Raw genomic sequence first — 12885 nt, forward strand, 5'->3', positions numbered from 1 at the left:
ATGCCTGGGTCTGGCACTCCAGTGCAGAGATGATCTCTCAGAACACTAAGTTGTTATCACAACAGAAATATTAATGTCTCCTGAACTTATCTCATATAGAGTAACTGTTCAAAGAGCTTGATTCTAACAGTCCCTGTGCTAGGCTCCAGTGCTCTGAGAATCAGCCTCTTGGCTGCTAGGCTCCTTACAGCAGATGAGTTAGCATACCTGTTTGTATTCCAACATCTTGTTTAACACGTAGGGTCACATTTATTCTGTTACACCAGTGTAACTCCACTGAAGTCAACAATAACAGAGGAAATTGGACCATTATATGTGGATTCCCACCTTTTGTGTTGTCACTTGCAAGAGCTGGTTCATGGAGAGGCTCATTTCCACCTAACTGGTACAGCTCAGGGCTGGCAGAAAGAGAAGAAGCTTAAAATGGCTTACTGAAATCTGGCTGGCTGTAAGCTTGTTTGGCACTGGGGATTGTTTTAGGAAAGCATCACTAGTGCACAGCTGAAGGATGGGGCAAAGCATCCCAAACTTTACATATTATAGTTACAGGGCCCAGGTTTTCAGAATTATATAGACAAAAATGTATTAGACATCAGGGTCCTAGGATGTGATTTTGGGCCCCACTATAGCCGTACGTATGTTTCTGTGGCAGAGCACAGGGGTTGTAGAAGTCCTGGAGCCAGCCAAGGCAGAGGCACATTTGCCTCTTGTCTTGCTAGACTGTGAGCTTTGTGTTGTGCCTCTGAGACATGCAGCACAAAATGTTCTTCCTGGTCCTTTGCTTTTAGCACCAATGTGCACAAAATCACAATGACTTTATGGCTAATTTGTGTGCACAAATTTGTGTGTCCTAAAAAACTGGAGCCTGGGAAGTTTCACTGTGTTTGTGTTACTATCTGGAAGAGCTTGTGGTGTGTGCTATCTTTGGCAAACTGCCAGGTCTCCAGCAGGCTCAGAAACTATTCTGATATGGAGATATTTATATGCCTGTTACTGAAACCCTCACAGTGCCGAACTACTGATCTTATTTGAAATCTTTAATGATCCAGTGGGGTGCGAGACCAACACAAGCCTGGGAAGGTGTTATTGCATGTCCACAAACCAGTAGAGAATGAAGAACTAATGACTGTGTTTAGTACAGAGATCAGGCTTTGCTCCCATATACCTGTGAGGGATCACAATGTTTTCATCACCTGTTCCATTCTACAGCAAGCACTGATTGAGGGCTTACATCAACGTGGGAGAGACTGCTGACTTTAAATGCTGAAATTGGACACGCAGAAGATTGGCATGTTGTGTGTCAACAGGCAGCACTCGAGGAATATCTGAGATCTGTATATTTTTGGGGCTCTTTTTCCAAGAGATTCCAAATACTAGGAATAACCTGGTCTACTCTAGGAGACTTACCTACTGCTGACAACAGTTGTCAGCAATTGGTTCTCTGGAACAGCCTATAGTTTAACTGCTAGTGCAGACAGGATAAGAGAGTTATCAGCTGGGTTTCAGCAAGCGTGTTTGAGACTGATTAAGTAAGAAGAGTAACAAGGGAAGAACGTTAGTAGGTATCGGTAGGTACTTCAGGTGTAGGTGTTGATTTTTGCCATGCATTTTTTAGTTTATTCTGATTTTAATCTCAGCCTCCTTCTCCTGACAGGTTTCAGAGTAGCAGCCGTGTTAGTCTGTATCTGCAAAAAGAACAGGAGTACTTTTGGCACCTCAGAGACTAACAAATTTATTTGAGCATAAGCTTTTGTGAGCTACAGCTCACATCATTGGATGCATACAGTAGAAAATACAGTGGGGAGATTTTATATACACAGACAACATGAAACAATGGGTGTTACCATACACACTGTAACGAGAGTGATCAGGTAAGGTGAGCTATTACCAGCAGGAGAGAAAAAAAACCTTTTGTAGTGACAGATTGACAGACCCAGAAGAGTACCCAGAAGTCACTTACTACAGGACAGGCCCAACAAAGAAAATAATAGAATGCCACTAGCTGTCACCTTCAGCCCCCAACTAAAACCTCTCCAGCGCATCATCAAGGATCTACATCCTATCCTGGAGGACGACCCACCACTCTCACAGATCTTGGGAGACAGGCCAGTCCTTGCTTACAGACAGCCCCCCAACCGAAGCAAATACTCACCAGCAACCACATACCACACAACAAAAACACTGACCCAGGAACCTATCCTTGCAACAAAGCCAGTTGCCAACTGTGTCCACATCTATTCAGGGGACACCATCATAGGGCCTAATCACATCAGCCACACTATCAGAGGCTCGTTCACCTGCACATCTACCAATGTGATATATGCCATCATGTGCCAGCAATGCCCCTCTGCCATGTACATTGGCCAAGCTGGACAGTCTCTATGTAAAAGAATAAATGGACACAAATCAGACATCAAGAATTATAACATTCAAAAACCAATTGGAGAACACTTCAATCTCTCTGGTCACTCGATTACAGACCTAAAAGTGGCAATTCTTTAACAAAAAAACTTCAAAAACAGACTCCAACGAGAGACTGCTGAATTGGAATTAATTTGCAAACTGGTCACAATTAACTTAGGCTTGAATAAAGACTGGGAGTGGATGGGTCATGACATAAAGTAAAAGTATTTCCCCATGTTTATTCCTCCCCCCCGCCCCCCCCCACTGTTCCTCAGCCGTTCTTGTCAACTGCTGGAAATGGCCCACCTTGATTATCACTACAAAAAGTTTTTTTTCTCTCCTGCTGGTAATAGCTCACCTTACCTGATCACTCTCGTTACAGTGTGTATGGTAACACCCATTGTTTCATGTTGTCTGTGTTTATAAAATCTCCCCACTGTATTTTCTACTGAATGAATCTGATGAAGTGAGCTGTAGCTCATGAAAGCTTATGCTCAGATAAATTTGTTAGTCTCTGAGGTGCCACAAGTACACCTGTTCTTCTCCTGACAGTGTCTCACTAGTGTAATAGCTAATGAACTCTGACGCCTAGAAAGCAGTAACATTCAGATCAAGGATAATATAATGAGTGCCCTCATATAGAATCAATTTGTACAATGTGTTCCTGGTCTCTAACCCCATCTATGCTAGGAAATAGACCCAGTACTGACAATGGGTGTCAGCAACTGGTCTCATGTATGTACGGTATCTACAAAGGTTTATCTGCTTGGGTCAAGGGCTAAACAGTTTTCATCTGTATCTCTGCGTTTCCGTCTGACCTGTGCAAGCAGAAGTTCTCCCAGTTTCTTCAGTAGTTGCTCCTGTAGTGCAGCGCTGGAGTTCCCAGAAACTCTTTTTAGGGTACATCTGCACTGCAGCTGGAGGTATAATTCCCAGCTTGGGTAGGCATCCACATGCTCACTTTGACTGAGGTAGCACTAAACATAGCAGCATAGCTGCAGTGGTGCAGGTTAGCCACCCAAGTAAAATCCCCTCCAGGCCCTCCTCATTAAGTACTTGCATAGCTAGCCCATGCCACCGCCCGGGATACACTGCTATTTTTAGTGCACTAGCTCAATCAAAGTTCGCACATGAACATCTACCCAAGATGGAAATTACAAATTACAGTCCTGGAAGTGATTTTTGCATGCACCCTGAAAAATGGCCCAATCAATGTTAGAAGCCGTAGTTCATTTGTCTGGCATGTCTGTCTCTGTTAAGAGGGCTCCTGTAGTTCTCTCCCATATCTGAGACATGTCACATCAGGTGTCCCTTGCTTCAGTGAATTAGTATGTCCTGAAATGCTGATTTACCACAGTGAAAAGCAAGCAACACAGGGAGAATTGTAGGAGAATTCATAACAGCTGTGTCAGAAAATGGAGATAAAGCTCCTATTAATTTGTAGGCATGATTCAACTACTGACCTGCTCTTAGAATTTCCACTAACTGCATGGGAATCCCATACAAGGAACAACTGTGGAACTGAATCCTCAGTTAGCAAATTAGACTTACCACATACAGAGGTACTAGAATTATTGCAGGTAACTCCCACTGCTGAAGGGTAGTTCTGGTCCAGGGGGAAAAGATTACATTTCTACCAGTATAACTGCTAAAATAGCAAAGTACGCATGAAAGGGCCTAGAGATTTTGGTGATTTGACTGAAAGATTTTCATTCTGAGTCAGAGGCAAGGACATTATCAAATTGCTCTCTCTCTCCTCTCTCTCTGACATTGCAGTTCTGTGAATGACATCTTGCATCAGAGTTACATCATATTAAATATAACGCCACATTATGAGTCATTGTTATAAATCATGACACAGGCTACATTAGAAGGCTTTTGCAATCCAAGGGCACATCAAGGTGGATTTTTATTTGATGTTTCTCTTTGCAGACACACATAGGTGTGCTAACTTGTAATTCTATCATGCATTGGTAGTGCTCCAATGCTTTTTGGGCTCTTGAGTTTAAATATGCATTGTAGACAAGGTTCAGAGCGAGCATAACAGAGGATTACCGTAACTATCAAGCAAGGCTGTGAGAAATTACAAGGGGTGCAGCCCCCCAAATTGATCCAGTAACTCTGAGAATTAATCTACTGTAATATTTACTGTCCTATTTTTTGGGAAGAGAAAGTTGAGATGAAACCGTGCCATAGGATTCCCACAAAACTATTGTGTGATGCCTAACATGATATTCTAGTCCCCTTTCCTGTCCATGTCTCTTTTATTGCCTAGCAAAGAGTTTAACCTCAGAAATAGGTTTGGATTCCTCAGACATGCTGCCTTGTAACTTTCCCCACCCTCTTTTGGTGCTAGTATCACCAGACCCCCACAGTGAGGTCAAAGAAGTTAACTGCAAATCTGCAGCTGACAGCAGTTCTCACTCAATTCAATCTGAACATGTTTGACTTCAGTCCATGCATGCTGACGAACATGGTAACACGAACATGAAATAACAGTGTCAGCTCTTGGGGGTGGGAACTATTTTTTTAACATAGCACCCTGCACACTATTGACACTTAAAACAACAGTAAGCAATAGCTTGAAAAAATGTGTGAAATTAAAGGCCAGGTAAATATTTTAAAATTTCAAATTGATGCATGAGCTTTAAAGGAACTAACAACGTTGCCTGGAGCCAGACAAAATGCAGTCAGGCATTGTAAAAGCTACCAAGAGTCCTACCACTGTACCCCACCCCCTGCCTGTGCATGCTTGAGGCTTGATTCACCCTTGCTGGTGTGGAATAGGGACGGAATGCAGTTGATCAAATGGGAGCAGCTGCACCTGAGGGAGGATACCTCCATTGCTGTCCTTCCAAGGGGTCCAGCCAGGGGAGGGCAGTTTTAAAGTACAATCTGGGTGCCATAGGTGCTCCATGTGTGAAGACTGTCAAGGATTTATGCTGGCTGGCTCCAGGCCCTCCAGAAGAACGCATTTGTGGATTGTCTTGCACAGCTACAACCTCTTGTCTAGTCAGATTTTCTGCGATGAGGGACCTACTTCTTGGGCTCCGCCAGCTTGTGTAGCGCTGACAGACGCCAGCATTACAAACCTAGGACCTCTGAAGCTCAGTGTATGTAGCTAGCCTTTGATGTATGAGCTAAAAGCCACCTGGCTACATCAAAGGACCTCTAAAGCTCAGTCTGTCTCGGTAGCAGACTCATCAATCTCTAGATTGTCTGGGTGCCCCTAGAGTGGAACAGAGCACCATACCAAGCAGGCATGGGTGACACTTGCATGGGTGGAACCCCAGGGGAAATCAAGCCTGTGGCAACCCTTGAACAGACTGCCACTCGCCATCATTTGTGTTGCAGCTTTGTTATGTATTTATAAAAAGAAAAGGAGTACTTGTGGCACCTTAGGGACTAACCAATTTATTTGAGCATAAGCTTTCATGAGCTACAGCTCACTTCAAGCTTATGCTCAAATAAATTGGTTAGTCTCTAAGGTGCCACAAGTACTCCTTTTCTTTTTGCGAATACAGACTAACACGGCTGTTACTCGGAAACCTATGTATTTATAGTGTCTCTTGGAGAGCGCAGTCATTGTACTATCCTTTAGCAAGGTGCAAAGCAGGGTGCAAAACCCTCCCTGAGCCAGCCACTGTGGAACAGAGATGGAGCTAAGGCCATGCCTGCCCTCCCCACCTCATCAGAGATGGCTGTGTCACAAGAGTGCTAGCAGGGAGCAGCCACAGCGCCATGACAGCAGGAGGAGTGAGCACGGGGAGAATGCCCCTTGTACTGGGAAAAGAGCCTGCCACAATCTGGCTCTTAGAGAGCTTTGAACAGAGACCAACTGACTAATGTACAGTAACCAAACGTATGTACTTTTGTATTCAAATATCCCAACAGTCACACTAACAGGAGTGTCTTAAATGGGTTATACATCAGGATAAATGCTCCACTGTGTCTGGAGCTGCTGAAAATTAAGGTAGACTCCAGAGAGTCGAAGAGACCAATTTATAGTGGAATAATTTAAACCGGGGTGAGGCTGCTCTGTTACCATAATATCACTTGATCACTGATACCAAAAGTATCTGCAGCAGAGCCGTATGTTTCTTGAAGCTCAGAACTTCCTAATGCCCTTTAAAAAGTTACACTAGTTATTTTCTAACTTTGCTTCAAAAACCTACTGATCTTTGCTTTTAGAAACGTGCAGTGTTTCACTTTTTGCATGCCCTTTAAATGTAAAGCTGATAACCACTTTCCCCATTACAGTTAGGCAGTAAATATGAATGGAATAACCACAATTGCTAGTTATTCCTGAGTGAAAATAGTTTAAAGTTGTAAATAGTCTCTCAGGAGTTGATTCTCCACCTTCTGTTCAGTTGCTCATATCACTGGGTGTCGGGAACGTTTGGAGAGGCAAATATATCCAGGAGAACTGGCTGTTGCACCATACCATTTCAAAAGGGGATGTAACATGTAGAAACACCAATATGTCTGGCTTCGGAGTGTGGAAAGCCACTTAGTCACAGAAATCCCAAAAGTGCCAGTATGGTGTACTGAACTGGTCCAATCTTTTCTCTTTTCTTTGTCTGTTTGCTTCTACAATGAATGGTAAATCTGTCATGTACAACGCTGAAGTATTAACAGCCAAATCCTGTCCCACTGAAGACAATGGCTAAATTCCCACGGACTACAAAGACGTAGGATTGGCCTTACGCCTGGGAGTCTGTCACTGTATTGTACTATAAAACAAAGGATCAGAGTTTGGGTCCTAGGCCCCTGAGGAACGGAGGCTGGGAGCCTTGTGGAGACAAACAGACTACGTCACTGGTTTAACTTCATTGCCTTCAGTGGATTTGCTCCTAACGTGCAATGATGTGAGCTCAGGATAAAGCCTAGTATGTGTTCATTCCTTTATGAAGAGGGAATGCTTTTTACGTAGGTCATTTTTTCCTTCTGGATGGTAGCTGGAGAGATGTTGTCAGGTTCCACTAGGAGCTGTATTTAGTCCTTCTGGCCAGAGGAGGTTATTGCAATACTGGAGTCCAAAAGTGTGGGGCAGGGTGAGTGAGGACATAGAGGAGACAGGGATGCATAGAGCTGAAGAAACAAAGGGAATCTCAAAGGAAACTCACCAAAAACACAAATGAAAATATTTTACATGATAAACTGTCAAAAGCAGCGTGCGGCGTTTCACTCAAACCTGTGATCTCAATATATGGAAGCTCTACTGCTAAAACTGCATGTACCATTTTGAAAATACTCCTCTAGGCACCCAAATATCCCCACACATTGGCTTGCTCAATGATTTAACAGTGTTTCAAGTCAGCTTGGTTGAAGCCAGGAGAAGAACAAACCAAAAAAATTGGGGACTTACGGGGCTCATCCAAATGTTTATGGGTATAAACAAAGGCAACAAGGCTGCTCCCAGCAAGCTGCTTCCAACTTCCCAGTTGGTGTGGTTCCTAGGTCCAGCCAAATGCAGAAGAAGAGCATGAGTCAGCCCAATTTAGAGTCCTTTCCTGACAGAGCAGCTTGTGTTAGTGAGACCTGGACATATCCCACCCCTGCAGTCTCTGCACTATTGTAGACATTCTGCTCAGGGAGAGTGTATTTACCTTCTCCTTGATGACCACTGAATGGGGCCTGTACAACCCATCACTATAACGATGCCCTGATGTCATAGTTCCAGGCAATCTCCTGAAGAGGCATTAGACACAGCAAGTTGTTTCTGGCAAGACCACCTACAACTCCTTTGACATGCAGTTTGTAAGGTAGGATTTTCAGGAGGGCCCAGTATTGAATGAACGCTGCTCCCAGTAAAGTCAATGGTGAAACTTCCATTCATTTCAATGGGAACAAAGTAAGGGAAATGAGGAACAATTTGGAACCTCCACCCTCCATTTTCCTCTCTTAATGCTCCCCGCCCGCAGCCAGCATGAATGTTTGCACTATAGCTGACAGGCCTATGCAGGGTAATTTCCTAGGTGTGAAAAAAAAATTACAGGTCCTGGGCTCTCTCATAGTATTTTGTTTGTATTTGAAGGGATCAAAGATCTATTTTATGGCTTTCCTACTGCTTTTAGATAATAGTCTTAAAACAAGACTAAACTTGACAGACAAGCTCTGCATCTTCTCAACAGCCCAGAGTAAAGATAAAGGGAACATTAATGTTATTCTAAATTATGAGAAGGAATCAGACTGCACAAGAGCTGTAATCCACAAGAATGAATTTTCATTCCACTTGTCCTCCACTTTCAACTCATCAGAAGTTGTGATACATGGTCCTACTTGTATTTTGGCTTTCAACTCCCTCTTATATCTTATGTGGTTGAAAATTGAATTCCTGATTTACACTGAAGATTAGGGAATGATAAATGCTATCACTTACCTGCAGTCACAATTTTAGAGGATTCTGACATTATGAGCAAAACAGGCATTTCATGTGGGTGATTACTAGTGCTGACAATGATAGGTAAGAAAGGGCCATGTCCTGTTAATAAATAATAAAACCCCTCTCAAGTTCCACATTCCAATATCATGAATTTTTCATAACAGAAACAATCAGAGGATCACTATAATGATTAATTTGCTTAAATAATACAAAGTCACTGGCTGTGTCACAAACTTTTCAAGGAACATGGGAGATGTTTCCAAAGTTAATCCATGTTTGCTCTTTGGATAGTTGGCAGAATATGTCATTTAGAGACCACTGAGATCCACGACTGTCACGGGGTCCACTCACCACAGCGGCACCTCCTGCTGGCCATCCTGGGGATTAGCTCTGTCAGTTGTGCGCCCTCTTCAGGGGGTGCCTCTCCTGTTGTCCTCTCACCCTGCGGACCCGCCTCACTCCAGGAACTGCAGCATCCTCTTCATTATTCTCCCTTCTGGAGTTACCTAAAGTCCTTCTATAGAAATAGTCCCAGGCAGTCTTCTCCTGTGCTGCCCTGATGATGCCATTTACCCAGTGGCCGGTAGGGGAACCTGGGCCTGCCCTGTACTCTGGGTTCCAATCCAGGGACCCTCAGCTCAGCAGTTCTGAGCTCTACCCTCTCAGCCCTCACTGCTCCTTTCCTGGACTGCTTCCTACTCTTCCTTGTTCCCCCCTTCTCTGAGAGTACCAGCTCCAAACCAACTTCTTCCTCTCTCTTCCAAGGGAGTGACTGCCCTTTTCCCCAGGCACCCTGTCTGTTCTCAGCTCCTGGGGTTTAGGCCCCATTTATTTCTGTTCACCATCAATTCCCTGCTCCCTGGCTCTCCCTCCAGGTGCAGCATGTGGAGTTAATTGGTCTACCTGGCCACTTTAACCCCTTCAAATCCCTGGACACCCCATCACAAGTACCCTAGGAGAAATGAAGGATTATTTTAGACATTATATAGTCCACTGCTCTATAGGTCTGATCCAGTTCCCACTGAAGTCTATGGAAAGATGCCCTATGACTTCAATGTGCTTTAGATTAGGCCCTCTAAGAGTTGTCGGTGTCCCATTAATATTCCAAAACCAAAACACTTTGTTTTACACTTGTTTAGAGACAACATTGTACTTACTTATCACATCGCTTACAAAACCTAAACACTGAAAGCAAAGAAATGGAATGTTTAAGAGCATTGTAAATCTTACCCTACTCACATACTAAAAACCACAAACATATTATTGTGGTCAAGATAAAGAAATGCACATTACATTACATCACAACACGGCAATCTTAACTCTGTCCCATGGATGGTAGAGGCTTTTTCTGTATAATTTCTGTTATCTTGATCTTGGTTATGTTGAAATATGTTTTCCTTTGTACTTGTTTTTGGAATTTCCCTGTGTAGTTGGGTGTGTGGGTCAGTGACTTTGTGTTTTTGATGTTCATTTGCCTACATAAAGGGAAAAGAACATCATAGGCTAACATTTTCAAACTTGGCACCTAAAGTTAGGACTCTTAAAGTGGTGGTAAGATTTTCAGAGGTAGGTGCTTAACATGACTGGACTGCCATTAAATTTCATTGGGAGTTATAGGTATCCAGCACCTCTGAAATTCAAGTCTCTTATTTAGGTGTCTAAATATGGATTTGTGCATCTACCCTAGGCATGACAATATGGATATTTTGGCCATTAAAAATTAAATAAATGGAATAGAGGAGCCCCCAGATTTTAAAGGATTTATTGGTGCTTGACAAGTTAACTTCTTTGCAAGTTTTTGACAATCTAATAACTGTTTGGCTAGGTCCTTCTGGAATGCCATTTTCCACACACCTAAAGAGATGGGTGTTTATACCACACATAACCTACAACACGTATTAGACTAAGGCTCCTGTGCAGTCTTGCTTCATTCAGTGCATTCCTGAGAAGATATATTCATTCACTATGCAGTTACATGAGTTATACATGTTTAATGCTCCTCCCATCATGGGGTGTCAGCAGGAATGGAACCTGGGGCCTTCAGCACAAGCCTCTACAACCTGAGCCAAAGAAGTGTTGGTGTACCTGACTCTTACCCTATGTGTGGGCCAGATATTGTGGTCTGTGTGTGAGACACAATACCCGTAGCTCAGGTATTACATATGCATGCCTCTTCCTCCAAACATTGGTAAACAGTGCTAGAAAGGTCTAACAAGTTCCATAACTGACAATACAAAAACCCATGCTCTTAAAGAGCCTTGCAAAGGTGAGTAAGCATTATAAGCCCACTTTTACAGTTGGCCTAAATAAAGATGTTTGAAGCAATGCATGTGAGAGGCACTTGGCTTCAATGGAGTTGCAATAGTTTAAACCAGCAGACAGTTTAGCCCAATGAATGTAAGTTTCTCAAAGTAGCCTGTAGTGGCCCGGTGGGTGAGGGAATATCTTTTATTGGTTATGTTGGTGAGAGTGATGAGCTTTCAAGCTTACACAGATGACCTGAAGAAAGGCTCACCTACCTTATCTCTCTAATGTCCTGGGACGAACACTGCTACAACAACACTACATACTATAAAGGCTGCTTAAGAAGTGTGTAGCACAGTGGAGACTAGAACCCTGCGCTCTGCAAAGCCATGAGCTCTGAGAATGCGAACTGCAATCCAGACATACAAAGGACTTGGCACTAGCCTAGGCCATTCAGATGGGCTAGAAAGGTTTGATTTAATGAAAAGAAGTGCACAGAAATCTGGAAGCAAGCAGTTTAAAACCCACTCAGTAAAAAACCAGCATATCATCTTGGGAAAACAATGGCAAAAGTTAAGATGCCTGTTGTGGAAACATGAGAGAGTGACATGCTCTTTAAAAGGCTAACCTGCAGAGTATGCGCTGTGAGAGCTTATGAAGGAGCAGAGTCTTTGCACAGCCAGGAAAAGATAAGACCCATATTGCCAGACATAGAGCTGAAGATGAAATGCCCATTATAATTCCGAGCATTCTACTAATCAGCACAGAGTAACAGGTACAAGTACTGTTAGATGACTGTGTAGCTAATATTTCCTGGCACTCTACTAATGAGTACAGAGTAATAGGTACATGTACTGTTACATGACTATATAGCTAAAGTGGGAATTAATGCCAGAACTATCATTTGTGTTTTCAAAAATGATGTACTGAAAACTTGTGCACAAAAGATTTGAGGTTTTAGAAAAATGATCTGAGTAGAAACATATTCTGGACTTCACTTTAACAACATATTCAGATTTATCATCATTGGGTCATAAATGATTAACAGCACTTAACAGCTAAACTGATCCAAGGTATCTAAAATACCTAATATTCTAGAAAGGTTAGATGAAAAATATATTGAAGTGCTTGCTCCTGTAATGGCTTTAGTAAAATGCTAAGTCACATATGGCTGCAGAGGAGATGCCAGATTCAAGACCAGAGCAGTGCCATAAGTCAAAAGCAGGGACTGTTGCAAAATCTTTAGGAGAACTGGTTAGCCAAGGTGTCCTGACATTTTTGGAACCTGCAAAGCACACAATGGACCAAACTCCTTTAGAATTTGGTCCATTGTGGGCATACAGAAAGAAGATGGCAGTGTCCACATTTGCAGAAACTATGAAGTAGATTTGGATCCATTTCCAGTGCTAAAAACAGAGCATCTTTTTCCACTGCTAGAAGGTGGCAATATTAATGAAATTAGATTTGCCTTAAGCATACTAGTAGGTGAAACACAATCAAGAGCCTTTAAATATCTGACCATCAATATTCTTATGGGGCTATTTCCATATGGCTTTTCCCTGGAGTGGCTAGCACATTGGCTATATTACGACATATAAATGGTCCAGTATGAAAGTGTTTAAGTGAAGTGATCAACCATTTGGATGGCATACTAATGAAGGTGACAATGATGAAATTTATTTGAGGAGCTTGGAATGCATGTTAAAAGAACCCAAAAGGTTTGGTTTACAGGGTTGTTTTTTTGTTTTGTTTTTTAAAGGAGAAACTTGCCTTTTTTTCTAGTCAGGAGACGTAAGATAAATGATGCAAGTAGAAGGGTTAAAACCTCTTCCAGAAAAAAAAAGTGGAACAGT

At 42.7% G+C, this 12885-nt stretch overlaps 1 protein-coding gene across 1 annotated transcript in view; it reads left to right on the forward strand.

Annotated features, from left to right (window-relative positions):
- The window catches only part of WNT7A (Wnt family member 7A), a 48753-nt gene that overhangs the window by 19429 nt on the left and 16439 nt on the right, over positions 1-12885 (forward strand). The window lies entirely within an intron of this gene.

The sequence above is a fragment of the Eretmochelys imbricata genome, chromosome 7 (genome assembly GCF_965152235.1).
Source record: "Eretmochelys imbricata isolate rEreImb1 chromosome 7, rEreImb1.hap1, whole genome shotgun sequence".
In the NCBI taxonomy this organism is placed as follows: domain Eukaryota; kingdom Metazoa; phylum Chordata; order Testudines; family Cheloniidae; genus Eretmochelys; species Eretmochelys imbricata.